This window comes from Phyllobates terribilis, unplaced genomic scaffold (genome assembly GCF_046119375.1).
Source record: "Phyllobates terribilis strain yellow unplaced genomic scaffold, ASM4611937v1 Scaffold_5__5_contigs__length_657084704, whole genome shotgun sequence".
In the NCBI taxonomy this organism is placed as follows: Eukaryota; Metazoa; Chordata; class Amphibia; order Anura; family Dendrobatidae; genus Phyllobates; species Phyllobates terribilis.
Window position 1 is genome coordinate 20,690,248 of NW_027362765.1, and position 14,851 is coordinate 20,705,098.

Below are 14,851 nucleotides of genomic sequence, written 5' to 3' on the forward strand. Positions count from 1 at the left end.
AGCTAGTTAACGACATTTTCCGTGACCTCTTGTATTCTTGCGTAGTGGTATACCTGGACAATATCTTGGTCTTCTCTCCGGATCTGCCCTCACACCAGAGGAATGTTCATCAGGTTTTGCTAAGGCTCCGGCTGAATCGTCTCTACGCAAAATTTGAAAAATGTCTCTTCGACCAGACTTCCCTTCCGTTCCTGGGATATATTATCTCCGAGACTGGTCTTCGGATGGATCCCGAGAAGGTTTCTGCCGTCTTAAAATGGCCCCGACTGGAGGGGTTGAAGGCGATTCAGCGATTCCTGGACTTCGCAAATTATTACCGCCTCTTCATTCCTCATTTCTCCTCCCGGACCGCACCCATCTCCGCGCTCACCTGTAAGGGAGCAAATCCCAAGGAATGGACTTCCGAAGCGGAGGAGGCCTTCGTCTCCCTAAAACAAGCTTTCTCTTCTGCCCCTGTGCTGCACCGTCCGGATTGCAACAAGCAGTTCTTCCTGGAGGTTGATGCTTCCTCCTCCAGAGCCGGAGCGGTGCTCACCCAGAAATCTCAGTCCGGGAGAATGGTAACCAGCGGCTTCTTCTCCAAGCTCTTCTCCTCGTCCATGCACAACTACTCCATAGGAGATTGTGAGCTGCTTGCCATCAAATTGGCGCTGGAGGAGTGGCGTTACCTGCTGGAAGGGCCTCTGCACCCGGTGATCATCTACACAGATCACAAAAACCTGGCTGTTACGCTGGCGTGTCCTTTAATAAAATAAAATAAAACTTAAAGGACACGTCGGAGTCCACCGGACTGCAGAGGAGCTGCAGCAGCTGAGTCCAGAGGAATGTTCAGCTAAGCACAGAGAAAGAAATAAACTAGTGTGTTAAGTGCACACACAAGTAGTAACTAAACAAGGTACAATGCTGGGAGTTAACAACACTCCAGAAACGAAACTAATAAACTTCTGCACTGCAAGACACCGCTGTGCAGACCAGGAAGGATTTGGCAGCATGAAACGCCTGAGCACTAGATGGCGGCTGCAGATAGCTGCTGGCCAGGAAAGGCCTGCAACCTAAGTTCCTAAAGAGGAGGAGGAACTCTGCAGCACCCAACACAAGGGTGTAAAAGCGGCAGTGGGACCACACATACAATGGCGGACCCTGGAATACTGGATTGGTAGCACGGACGCCTCCATGGCGTGGACACCAACCGGTGAACCGACGCGGTAGAGCATGCTGCTCACAGCATTCCCCTAGCACTAATTGATGGCTAGGATGACTAGGGAGCTTTCAGCAGGAACCCTTGATAACGACTCTCACACACTGCATTTACTGCCAGAGACCTCACCCCAGGTTAGAAAGAGATAGACTAGGCACCGGGGCGGAGCCCACAGAGCCCTTAAAAACACCAGAGACAGCCCCAGCCCTCCAGGACAACCAACCACTCTGTAACAGACAGCAGGGGGCGTGGCTTAGTGGCAGATGACCGCAAAGGTGCGTGGCCTAGCAGCACATGAAGGCAAGGGGGCGTGGCTTAGCGGCACATGAGCAGACACGCAGAAACCACACTTAGAATCCCTAGAACAGAACTTAAATGCTGACAATTACTGACCAGCAGGAAAGGGCCTGGCCGGACGCCAAGAAAGCCCTTCTCCTGCGTACCGGCCTAACACTAGCCTATCTGCAAAACGCCCAGAGACTCAATCTGCGTCAGGCCGTACACTTCGTACACACACGGCTCTGCTCCGTACACCTCGTACACACGCGGATCCGCTCCGTACACCTCGTACACACGCGGATCCGCTCCGTACACCTCGTACACACGCGGCCCCGATCCGTACACCTCGTACACACGCGGCCCCGCTCCGTACACGCGCGGCCCCGCTCCGTACGCCTCGTACACGCGCGGCCCCGCTCCGTACGCCTCGTACACGCGCGGCCCCGCTCCGTACGCCTCGTACACGCGCGGCCCCGCTCCGTACGCCTCGTACACGCGCGGCTCCGCTCCGTACGCCTCGTACACGCGCGGCTCCGCTCCGTACGCCTCGTACACGCGCGGCTCCGCTCCGTACGCCTCGTACACGCGCGGCTCCGCTCCGTACGCCTCGTACACGCGCGGCTCCGCTCCGTACGCCTCGTACACGCGAGGCTCCGCTCCGTACGCCTCGTACACACGCGGCTCCGCTCCGTACGCCTCGTACACACGCGGCTCTGCTCCGTACACCTCGTACACACGCGGCTCTGCTCTGTACACCTCGTACACGGGCGGCTCCGCTCCGTACACCTCGTACACACGCGGCTCCGCACGCCTCGTACACGCGCGGCTCCGCTCCGTACACCTCGTACACGCGCGGCTCCGCTCCGTACACCTTGTACACGCGCGGCTCTGCTCCATACACCTCGTACACACGCGGCTCCGCACGCCTCGTACACGCGCGGCTCCGCTCCGTACACCTCGTACACGCGCGGCTCCGCTCCGTACACCTTGTACACACGCGGCTCTGCTCCGTACACCTCGCACACACGCGGCTCCGCTCCGTACACCTCGTACACACGCGGCTCCGCTCCGTACACCTCGTACACACGCGGCTCCGCTCCGTACACCTCGTACACACGCAGCTCTGCTCCGTACACCTCGTACACACGCAGCTCTGCTCCGTACACCTCGTACACGTGCAGCTCTGCTCCGTACACCTCGTACACACGCGCGGCTTTGCTCCGTACACCTTGTACACACACGGCTCTGCTCCGTACACCTCGTACACACGCGGCTCTGCTCCGTACACCTCGTACACACGCGGCTCTGCTCCGTACGCCTCGTACACACGCGGCTCTGCTCCGTACGCCTCGTACACACGCGGCTCTGCTCCGTACGCCTCGTACACACGCGGCTCTGCTCCGTACACCTCGTACACACGCGGCTCTGCTCCGTACACCTCGTACACACGCGGCTCTGCTCCGTACACCTCGTACACACGCGGCTCTGCTCCGTACACCTCGTACACACGCGGCTCCGCTCCGTACACCTCGTACACACGCGGCTCCGCTCCGTACACCTCGTACACACGCGGCTCCGCTCCGTACACCTCGTACACACGCGGCTCCGCTCCGTACACCTCGTACACACGCGGCTCTGCTCCGTACACCTCGTACACACGCGGCTCCGCTCCGTACACCTCGTACACACGCGGCTCCGCTACATCCACACTGTAAACCCCTCCTGACCCCACACATAAACTTCCCCTCATCCAGCACCATGACAACCAGCACAGCAGAGTCCTGCATCCACTGAGGCCCCTGATCATGTGACCCCTGACTCCTCCCCTCCTGTGACCTCATCACAGGTCCTGTGCGCACAGAACAGCCATATATGTGGTGGCGGCTCTGCAGGTGGAGGTATGTGGAGATTATTATTATTATGTGGCACCATTTATTCCTTGCTGTTGTACATGAGGAGCAGTTACATACAATCTAGCAGCCACATCCACTGTATGTATGTAAGTGTGTGTATATGTCTACATATGTATATATATATATATATTAGACACTTAAATACCAGGTTCATTTTCTAATGAAATCTCCCTGTCCCATGATGCAGGATGTCACCCCCCCCCACACCATATAATGCCCCATGATGCAGGATGTCACCTCCCCCCCCTATAATGTCCCATGCAAGATGTCACCGCCCCCCATATAATGCCCCATGCAGGATGTCACCTCCCCCCCATATAATGCCCCATGCAGGATGTCACCCCCCCTATAATGCCCTATGCAGGATGTCACCCCCCCTATATAATTCCCTATGCAGGATGTCACCCCCCCCCATATAATGCCATATGCAGGATGTCACCTCCTCCCCCCCAATTAATGCCCCATGCAGGATGTCACCCCCCCCTCCCGATATAATGCCCCATGCAGGATGTCACCCCCCCCTTCATATAATGCCCCACGCCTTAAAAAAAATGAAATACCTCACTTCTCACCTTCTGCTGCCGCAGCGTCACCGTAATCTTCCCGCTCCTCGCTGTGACTGCTCAGGAGAGAGCGTGGTGGAAAGACGTCATCGTGCCCTCTGACCTGAGACGTCACAGTGCAGCAACCGTGGAAGACACCGGACCTGCTGCGGAGGCACGGGGAGAGGTAAGCATTGTCCCGGCTGGGGCTCCCCCGCCTGCTCAGGGCCCCGGCACTTGCCCGGGTGCTGACGCCGGGCCTGATTCTGCCACTCATGATTATATGTTGAGATGAATCTCAGTTGACCTTCCCATTCAGTTGTCTTAGGTGGAGGCAAAAGGACCTATTGCTGTAACCCCTATCCTCCAATCTTGATCTGAGGTCTTAAGCTTGTGCCTCAAAACGATCTTTCGTGGAACAGATCCGCCTCATCCTAAGGTAATGGCCAACCGGGGAAGGCCCTGATGGTAGCCTCATTATGTGCAAATGTGGCATGGATCAATGAATTTACAGAGGTTGCCTTTCTTAAAACATCAGCTTGTATACATCCTTCAGCATCCATTTCGATGCAGACATCCCCTTCCACAAAAACAACAGGTCATCAATATACCTGTACCAGTGTAAAATCTGGTCCGGCGCCTGTGCGCCCCCGCCGCCATAAATGGCACCATGTAGCACCATTAATTCCTCATTGCTGTACATGAGGAGGAGTTACATACAATCTAGCAGCCACATCCACTGTGTGTGTATAAAATGTTTTTTAATATTAAAGTAGACCAATTTTTGGAGGTTTTTGTTATGAATTTGGCTGGTAATATTTGGGCACTAAATACCCATGTTATTTTAGTACGCTATGAGGCATTAGTTGGCCGGGATATTTATTATTATTATTATTATTTATTTTTAGTACATATTATTTGAGCATTATATCTTGCTATGATTTGTGCTCTGAATTTTGATGTTATTTTAAATTCCAAATGCTCCCTAGCAAACTTCAGACGGGTCCGGACATGTAATGGCTTAAGCAGGGACACCCATCTGGCACCGCAGGATCTGAGTCCCTGGCGGCGTAGGGTGTTACTGATGGTAGCCTGTGTAACGTTGGTCCCAGCTCTCTGCAGGCCATTCACTAGGTCCCCCCGTGTGTTTCTGGGATTTTTGCTCACCATTCTTGAGATCATTTTGACCCCACGGGGTGAGATCTTGTGTAGAGCCCCAGATCAAGGGAGATTATCAGTGGTCTTGTAGGTCTTCCATTTTCTAATTATTGCTCCCACAGTTGATTTCTTCACACAAAGCTGCTTGCTTATTGCAGATTCAGTCTTCCCAGCCTAGTGCAGGGCTACAATTTTGTTTCTGGTGTCCTTCGACAGCTCTCTGGTCTTCACCATAGTGGAGTTTGGAGTGTGACTGTTTGAGGTTGTGGACAGGTGTCTTTTATGCTGATAATAAGTTCAAACAGGTTCCAGTACTACAGGTAATGAGTGGAGGACAGAGGAGCCACTTAAAGAAGAAGTTACAGGTCTGTGAGAGGCAGAAATCTTGCTTGTTTGTAATTGACCAAATACTTATTTTCCACCAAAATTTGAAAAAAAATTCTTTCCAAATCAGACAATGTGATTTTCTGAGTTTGTTTTCTCCTTTTGTCTCTCATAGTTGAGGTCTACCTATGATGTCAATTACAGACCTCTCTCATCTTTTGAAGTGGGAGAACTTGCACAATTGGTGGCTGACTAAATACTTTTTACACTGTGGGCTCTTGCTGAATCAAGCTAGGACAGCCACTGATGTTTCTTCATTAGTGACAGTTTTCTTGCGTCCACATTTTGGCAAATCCAACACTAAACCTGTTTCACAAAATTTGGCAAGCAGTTTGCTAACTGTGGCATGGGAGATGGGTGGTCTCATAGGGTGTCTTGCATTGAAATCTGCTGCAATGACCTGGGTACTGCGTTCACCAGACATCAACACAATTTCTATCCGCTCCTCACGTGTTAACCTCTGCGACATGTCAATGGCTGTAAACAAAGAGAAACTTGTAAATAACTCATGAAAGAATAAAGTTATGTTAAAACCAAGCACACCACTGTTTTTCTTATGAAATTCTCAATAAGTTTGATGTGTCACATGACCCTCTTCCCATTGAAAAAAATAAAGTATCCAAAATGTCCGACATCAAAATGGCTGCCATGGTCACCACCCATCTGGAAAAGTTTTCCCCTCCCATATACTAATGTGCCACAAACAGGAAGTTGATATCACCAACCATTCCCATTTTATTTAGGTGTATCCATAAAAATGGTCCACCCTGTATAATAGTGGTACCAGATCATTATCTACGAGTTGATATAGTAAGATGAGACGAGTTCCACATATCCCAAATCTTATTGAATTTCCCCAAGCAGCCTCTATTCTGGTGCATTGTTCGCTCGTAAGATATAATTGAGTTTACCAACTCAATCCAATTACCCATCCAGCATAAGGCCAATATTTTCCTAACTAAGAAAAGAGTCTCCTGTAGGAAAATGTTAACATGGTATCCCCATATCTCCTCTTCTAGCACACCAAATAAGTACACTAATGGATTAAGAGGGACAGGAGTAGATACAAGGGAGGTTAACAACGAGGTTACCTCATTCCTAAAGGATAGGATAGTTGGGCATCCCCCACACCATATGTATAAAATCCGCATCCATTGTATGGCATCTTAAGCATTCTGAAGTTTGAGACCGTTCTATTCTGAATAACCGTAACGAGGTCAGATATGATTGGTTTACTATATATACACTACCGTTCAAAAGTTTGAGGTCATTTAGAAATTTCATTATTTTTTAAAGAAAAGCACATTTTTTTCAATGAAGCTAACATTAAATTAATCAGAAATCCCCGCTATACATTGTTAATGTGGTGAATGACTATTCTAGCTGCAAAAGTCTTGTTTTTATTGCAATATCTACATAGGTATATAGAGGCCCATTTCCAGCAACCACCACTTCAGTATTTTAATGGTACATTGTTAGGCGTCGGCCGTTTGCTGGATTCGAAATGGGTTCAGAACCATCAGTGGATTCTGTGGACTCCCATTCCGGTCCCACCGGGGCTGATGCTGCTCAGCATCGTCATCAGTCCCAATGCCTAGCTGGTGCACGAGATGTACAAGTTGTCTCTTGGGTCTTTGTTCCCAGCAACATGAAGCGTAGGTTGCGGAGGGAAACAGGACTGCTACAGCCTAAGTCCAGGATTCACGGCACTGAGCATGCCCGTGACATGGCGGACTGTGATTGGTGGTTTGGGAGTCAGCTGATCTGGTGACCTGGCACCACCTGATTGGTCGCAGGTGACGTCACCAATAGTGCGATGATGGGCAGGGCTTAATCTTTAAATAGCCCACCCACAAACGTGGCGGCGCGCTCTGATCATTGAGCTATGTGGGTGTTGTTGTGTGGACGCTTGGTCGTTTGGTCTCCACGTGTGCTTTAGCTTCAGTCAGGCAGGTTTAGCGGGGGATAGGCAGCCTTAGATGGAGGGAGGCAGGTAGCTTCGTCTGACAGTCCGGCTCCGACAAAGGGGTGTCCATACACCCCGAGCAGTCTGCAGACGCCATATTCCCGGCACCGCCTGTAAGCCATGTGGAGAGATACTCCTCAGTCCGGTAGCACGCCGGCTGGGAGCACTTATACGCCGGCGTGTATCACACACGCATCCTAGCGCCTGCTGTGTAGTCCCTGTGCTGTAACAGGGCTACAGATACATTATTTATCGCATTGCGATTTGAGGATCCCTATTAAAGGGAAGGACGATATTGTTTGAGTTGTATTTATGTGGCGTAAGTGTGATTGAATTGCTGTTCTGAGCTGTAGGTAGTGGAAGAACTGGGGCCTGGGAATTCTATATTTAATTTGTATTTGTTCAAAAGACATTAGGACATTATGATCATATAAATCTTTAACCAAGGAAACATTATGTGAAATCCAGAATTGAGTGGACGGGTGGTTTAGTAGCACTGGGAAGTAGGTATTATTCCATAATGGCATTTCAGCTATGATGCCATCAAAGTGAATCACTTTTTTAATTTGTCTCCTGACTGATCGTGCCATTCGGAGTAAGGGTAATAATCTAGGGGTATTGGGTTTCTCTGCTTCTAAAAAACCCAGCATGCAATCGACCTTTGCAGCGTAGGCCAAATGGCTCTCCGAATTAGGTAGATAATTGTTAGGCATCCACTTACTCAAAGCTTTGATTTGTCCAGCCACATAATACAAAAAGAAATCTGGCAATGCCCTCCTCCCATTTGTTTAGACCTAATGTAAGGTGGACAATTTGAGTTTGTCTAGTCTTCCCTTATGTGAAGGACGAGATTAATTAATTAAGATTTGAGAAGAAAGATTTAGAAATCAATATTGCACTATGCTGGAGAGAATAAGTGAGCTTTGGAAGTAGAATCATTTTAATCAAATTTATACGCCCAGAGACAGATAACGGTAATTTACTCCAGATGGCAAATTTAAGCTTGGCGAGTTCTAACAACGGGAGAATATTTAATTGTAAATCAAGTCTGCTGTGTTTTGGTATATTTATTCCTAGATATTTAAAATGAGATATAATAGGCAGTGGGGAAAGTGTTTCAAGGTGATCCATTGGATCATGGAAAAGAGGCATTAAAGCGGATTTATCTCAGTTTATGTATAATCCCAAATATTTACTGAATTTGTCTATAGTGGTAATCACATGTGGTAATGTTTCTTCTGCTTTATCCATAAATACCACCATGTTATCAGCGTATAAGCCAATAGTGTCTAGACGGTCTGCTATATTGATACCCTTAATGGCTGGAGTGGATCTTATACGTATCGCTAATGCTTTGATCGTAAGAGCAAAGAGGGCCGGGGAAAGGGGACATCCTTGGCGTGTTCCTCTTGCCAAGGAGAACGACCCTGATATAGAATTGTTTATAATTATTCGGGCTATTGGATTCATATATATTATGCAAATGCACTTCCAAAATTTAGGACCAAATTCATATTTTTGTAGACATGCAGATAACAAGGACCACCGAAGGGAATCGAAGGCTTTAGCCGCGTCCAGCGAGGCCAGAGCCCATTTATTAGCTGGCACCAGAGAACTATCCTGGACTACTGATTGAACTCTCCTGATGTTAATAGATGTGTTCTTCCCGGGCATGAAGCCTGTCTGGTCTGGATGTATTATTTCCAGTATCACTGAATTTAGTCTAGTGGCAAGGATTTTAGTAAAGATTTTATAATCCACATTTACCAACGATATGGGGCAGTATGGCCCACATTCGAGGGAATCCTTCCCTTCTTTCTTACGTATTATTATATTTGATTCATAAAAGGAGTCTAGTAAAGAACCTTCCTCCCAGGTCTTTTGAAACACTTTTAGGAGTGGCGCCATAGTATCCCAATATTTCCTATACATTTCTATGGGAAATCCATCTGGCCCAGGTGCCTTCCCTGAGGCAATATCTATTATAGCTTTATTTATCTCCTCTATAGTAAAAGCATCCAGAACGGCTTGTTGAGTGGGGCTTAACGTGGGAAACTTTATGTCCAATAAATATTCAAGACACTCTAAGGTGTGAAATTCACCTTTGGAGCTACATAGTGTTTTATAGTAATCATGAAAACATTGGAGTATGCCATCTGTTGAGGTTACTATCGAGTTATCTGGCTTTCGAATTTGAAGTATAGTGTTGGATGTGTTATGCTGGTGTACTATAAATGCCAGTAGTTTACTGGACTGGTTCCCTAATTCAAAATATGACTGGCGGGTAAAGAATAGTTTACGCTTAGATTTGGTGTCCATATATTGGGTATATAACCTGTGGGAGCTCAACCATTCAATTCTATTTTCATTTGTTTGATTAGTTTTATAGGTTGTTTCCGATTCCCTCAGTCATTTTTCCATTTCATCATCTTCCTTTGATGTCACCCGTTTAATATATAATATTGTGGAAGATAAACATACTCTTAAATATGCTTTAAGGGTGTCCCAAAACAAGTTAATATTTTGGGGTTCAGGATGATATGAAATGAAGCATTCTAATTGGTCTAGTGTTCTATCTTTGGAACCTATCAATTTCAGCCAGAATGGGTTTAGTTTCCAAAATAAGTTGTGATTGGTTCGGCTAAATCTAAGTTTAAGTACTATCGGACTTAAATACCCCTGTTCCCATGCTCCACATCCCCCCCCCCCCACATTGCTAGGTTACTGGATCCAAATATACAGTCTATACGGGATAAAGTGCGTTTAGTGAATGAGTGGCAGGTATATTCTCTCACATCAGGATGACATACCTTCCACAGATCCAAGGAGGCATTGTCTTCCATGAACATTGATAATTGGGAGGGAGAGGAGGTCACTCCAGAGACTCCGTCATCCAGTCTGAGTCTGAGTCTATCAAGACAGTTATCCATAACTAGGTTGAAATCCCCCATACACATAACATGTGCATCCGGATAATTTACGGCAAAGTTTACTGCCTTTTTAAGAACTGTCATATTAGCTGGGGGTGGGTTATAGACACATATTATGACATAATCCTTCAAATTTACCGATGCATGTACAAAAACAAAGCGTCCTTCAGGGTCTCTCCAAGCCTCTTTGACCTCCCATCTAACATCTTTGTGTATTAACAAGGTCACCCCTCTACAGTAACTCGTGTGGAATGCATGGATGGACCATTGCACCCATGGTTTCTGCACACAGCGAGCTGAGTCTCTGGTCAGGTGCTTTTCAACCAAAGCTACAATGTGAGGATGATGACGTTTAATCTGAGAGAAAACCTTAATTCTCTTTCGAGGAGATCTGAGACCCCTCACATTCCAGGTCATACATATAATTTCAGATCCCATGTTCCCCTATCAAGATATGATGTACATTGTCACACAAGTTAAATTTCACAAGCAACTTAATTGGTGTCTTGATAGCAGTATCTATACAAACATCAACTATCAAAACTAGAACAAGAAAGAACAAGATAAAGTTCAAATAGGAGCACAATCTCATGCTCCTGTATTCCAAAAAGAGGGTACCTTCACTGAACACAGTGTCCGGTATTGTTGTTATATTGTATGCTGGCGGAAAGAGCTCCTATCGTTACAAGTACCAGAGAGCGTTCCATTTCCTATGTCTTGAGTCTAATATATATGTATGTATGTGTGTGTGTATATATATATATATATATATATATATATATATATATATATATATATATATATATATATATATATATATATATATATATATATATATATATATATATATACAGTACAGACCAAAAGTTTGGACACACCTTCTCATTTAAAGGTTTTTCTGTATTTTCATAACTATGAAAATTGTACATTCACACTGAAGGCATCAAAACTATGAATTAACACATGTGGAATTATATACTTAACAAACAAGTGTGAAACAACTGAAAATATGTCTTATATTCTAGGTTCTTCAGCGTAGCCACCTTTTGCTTTGATGACTGCTTTGCACACTCTTGGCATTCTCTTAATGTACTAATCTTATGACTTCTGGAGGCAATATGGCACTTGGGATTTTATTTAGGAGTATAAGACTAAAAGGGGCTGAATCCAAATGCATGTCACAATTTTTAGATGTATATTTTTAAAATAATTGAAAAAATTATTTCTTTACACTTTACCAATGCTTCCTACTTTGTGTTGGTATCACATAAAATCCCAATAAAATCCATTTAAGTTTGTGTTTGTAACATGAAAAAAATAGAAAAATTTCACAGGGTACAAATTCTTTTTCAATGCCTTGTATTTTGCTGCCTCATATATTGCCAAGGGGATAAAACCACTGAGGTTCTTTTAGGAGGTTTCCCAAGCTATTTCCAGCAAGCAGTCAGTATAAAATGAGTAGCACACAGAGGTCATCTATATGCTGCCCAATTTTTTTTTCAAGACCGAGTTTCGTCTGCAAACTAGTCCACAGTAGAAAATTTCTTTCTTTATTTTATTTTTTTTTTTTTGTTACCAGGATTTAACTAGATTGCTGTGGGCCTCAGGGTAACTTTTAGACCTGGGTGCCATACATGTCAGCATCATTTCTGCTGCCCTTGATTGGATATAAAGTCTCCAGTATTATTACACATGATTCTGTATGATGTTATTTATCAGCGTATCTTTTTCCAGTTCAGATATCTACTATATTGGATCCTCTCAATGGAGATCTTCTACATCAGAGAATTTTCCTGACTGACCCAACAAGGATGGAAAGGAACAGTGACAAGATGGTGGAGAGGATATTACACCTCACCCTAGAGATCCTCTTCCGGCTTACTGGAGAGGTGAGAGATTCTGATGACGTCACATTACATCATTCTTATCTATGGGAATAACAGATGGACAGAACTGGAGAGGTGAGGACTCTGGAAATGTCTGTAGTGAGATTTATTAATGTGTCTCTCCATGACCAGGATTACACAGTAGTGAAGAAGACCTCTAGTGAGCGCTGTCAGGACCCTGTGTCTGAGGGATGGGGTAGACCCCTGAGCCCAATCACGGGGCCTCCACCTCACCCCCTGATACATGAGGACATCAATGACCATAAGATACTAGAACTCACCTACAAGATGATTGAGCTGCTGACTGGAGAGGTGACACTGCTGGGAATGATGGGACATTATACAGTACCACAATGAAGAGATCGGGGGAATGACTGTATCATTGTATGTGTCAGGTTCCTATAAGGTGTCAGGATGTCGCAGTCTATTTCTCCATGGAGGAGTGGGAGTATTTAGAAGGACACAAAGATCTGTACAAGAACGTTATGATGGAAGTTCCCCAGACCCTCACGTCACCGGGTAATAGAGAGGACTAAATACACATGGCCTATAATTATCTGTATGTAAAGAATGAATTCAGTCCCAGTTTGTGTTTCTTCCAGATCTATCCAGAAAGAGGACAACACCAGAGAGATGTCCCCGTCATCTTCTTCCACAGGACTGTAAACAAGAAAATCCCAATATTCCTCAGGATCATCAGGTAGGTGACATGAGATGTCCCCTATAATGTGTAGACGGCTGTGAAGGTCTTGTGTTTGATCTTGTTTAATCCACCAGTATTATATGTTTTTTTCTTGTGTAACGAGAAACGTGAAGATGGCAGGATTAGAGCTGATCGTAGATGTGACTTCTCCATCTGTCTGTGACATTTACAATATTTGTTTCAGGATGAAGATCTGACCCATATTAATATTACAGATACATATGTGAAGGGTGATGATTGGTATAAAGTGGAGATTCTTTCAGATGACAGCGCAGGTTGGTATAAATATGTGTTTGATTCTCTTGAATTAGTACTATGTTCTGCACAGCTATGTATGCCAAATAAAAAGCATTGCTTAATTTTAGCTATGAGAAATTAAATTTTTGGGGGGCATCTGTTTTACTAAATTTTATTCTGTGATGGATAGGCATCCCTTCCAAGAGAAGGACATTGGAAACTGAGAATCGAAAATTCTTCAAACTGTGCAAAAATTATCCCATTCTGGGAGTATTTTCTTAGATATACCCCGTGCAGGGCAGGGTTCCATCTCAGGGGCAGCGCAGTATGGAACATAATAGACAAGCAAAAGATTTGTAGCTGTTTAAGGGGATTAGCAGCGGCAGTAGTACAGTATGAAACATAATGGACAGGGAGGAGATGTCTTTAGCACTGGCCGCTTATTCAGTACAGATTGGATCATGATGAACAGGCAGGCAACGTCAGTGGAATCATTGTGTTGTTAAGGAGTCCGTTTCTCCTGTGCCCTTTGGTACATCTGATAATTAGAGATATGTGTTAATAACCTGTCCTGGCCTGGGTTAGCTACCTTCCAATACCGCTGACCTTTGCTGTTCTCCATGTCGAGTTTTACAAGTTGCCTGATGCATCTCTGTGACCTCATGTTCCTAAGCCTGTTAGAGTCACACCCTTGTCTTAGTGTTGAGACTTCAGAGTTCAGTTGTTCACAATGTTCCAACAATTCCTTTACATCGTGCTGTCATCTTGAATTTGTGAATGTACACAAAAATGATGCCACTGATGCAAACAACTCTTCCTGAAAAACCAGCCCTCATGTGACTGTCACTTAAAATAGGTATAGCTACTAGTATGGGTTAAAAGGAAGGCAAACAAAGAAGAAATAATCAGTCATAATGGTCAAAACTGCCTATGACGCTAAGGCATTAAAAAAAAAAGAAAAAAAAAAGTTGCCCCACGAAATCCATGATATGTGCCATGCAGAGAGACTGTGATAGATTACATGTGGAGAAGGTGGATAAGTCCTGCCTGTTAGAACCAGACCTGATCAATCATGGAGAGCCAGACCTGCGTTACTGGCTAGGTTTACCCTGGAGGGGCCTAATTAAGTCACTACCTTCACTAGAGCCTCTGATGGTGGGGATAGGATTGGGTCATTAAGGTAGTCACTGGGTGACACTCAAAGGCAGTGCCCGGACCTGCAGCAGCTGACCTACAGGTAAAAGGCACAAAACAAAGCAAAGAGGGGAATACTGAGTCGTGATCAGAAAGTTCGAGGTCGGGCAGCACAGGTTCAAAGTGCGAAACTGGGGTCAGGAGCAGAGAGATTACAAAGAACAAGTAAACAAGCTGGGTCAGTAACAGGATAGACAAAACAATAAAGCACTTAAGGCCCCGTCACTCTTAGCGACGCTGCAGCGATCCCGACAACGATACGACCTGTCAGGGATCGTTGCTGCGTCGCTATGTGGTCGCTGGTGAGCTGTCAAACAGGCAGGCTCACCAACGATCAGGGGAGCCGCGACATCGTGGAAAGCATCGTTCCACGATGTCCTGCTCCTGGTTACGAGCCTGCTGAAGCAGGAGCAGGCTGGTAACTATGGCAAACATCGGGTTACTAGGGGCACACGCGCTCC

At 45.8% G+C, this 14,851-nt stretch overlaps 2 pseudogenes; one reads left to right on the top strand and one right to left on the bottom strand.

Annotated features, from left to right (window-relative positions):
- LOC141271381 (uncharacterized) overlaps nt 1–14,851 on the bottom strand; it is a 526,239-nt pseudogene that overhangs the window by 247,389 nt on the left and 263,999 nt on the right.
- Nucleotides 3,300–14,851, top strand: part of LOC141271382 (uncharacterized) — a 135,262-nt pseudogene continuing 123,710 nt past the window's right edge.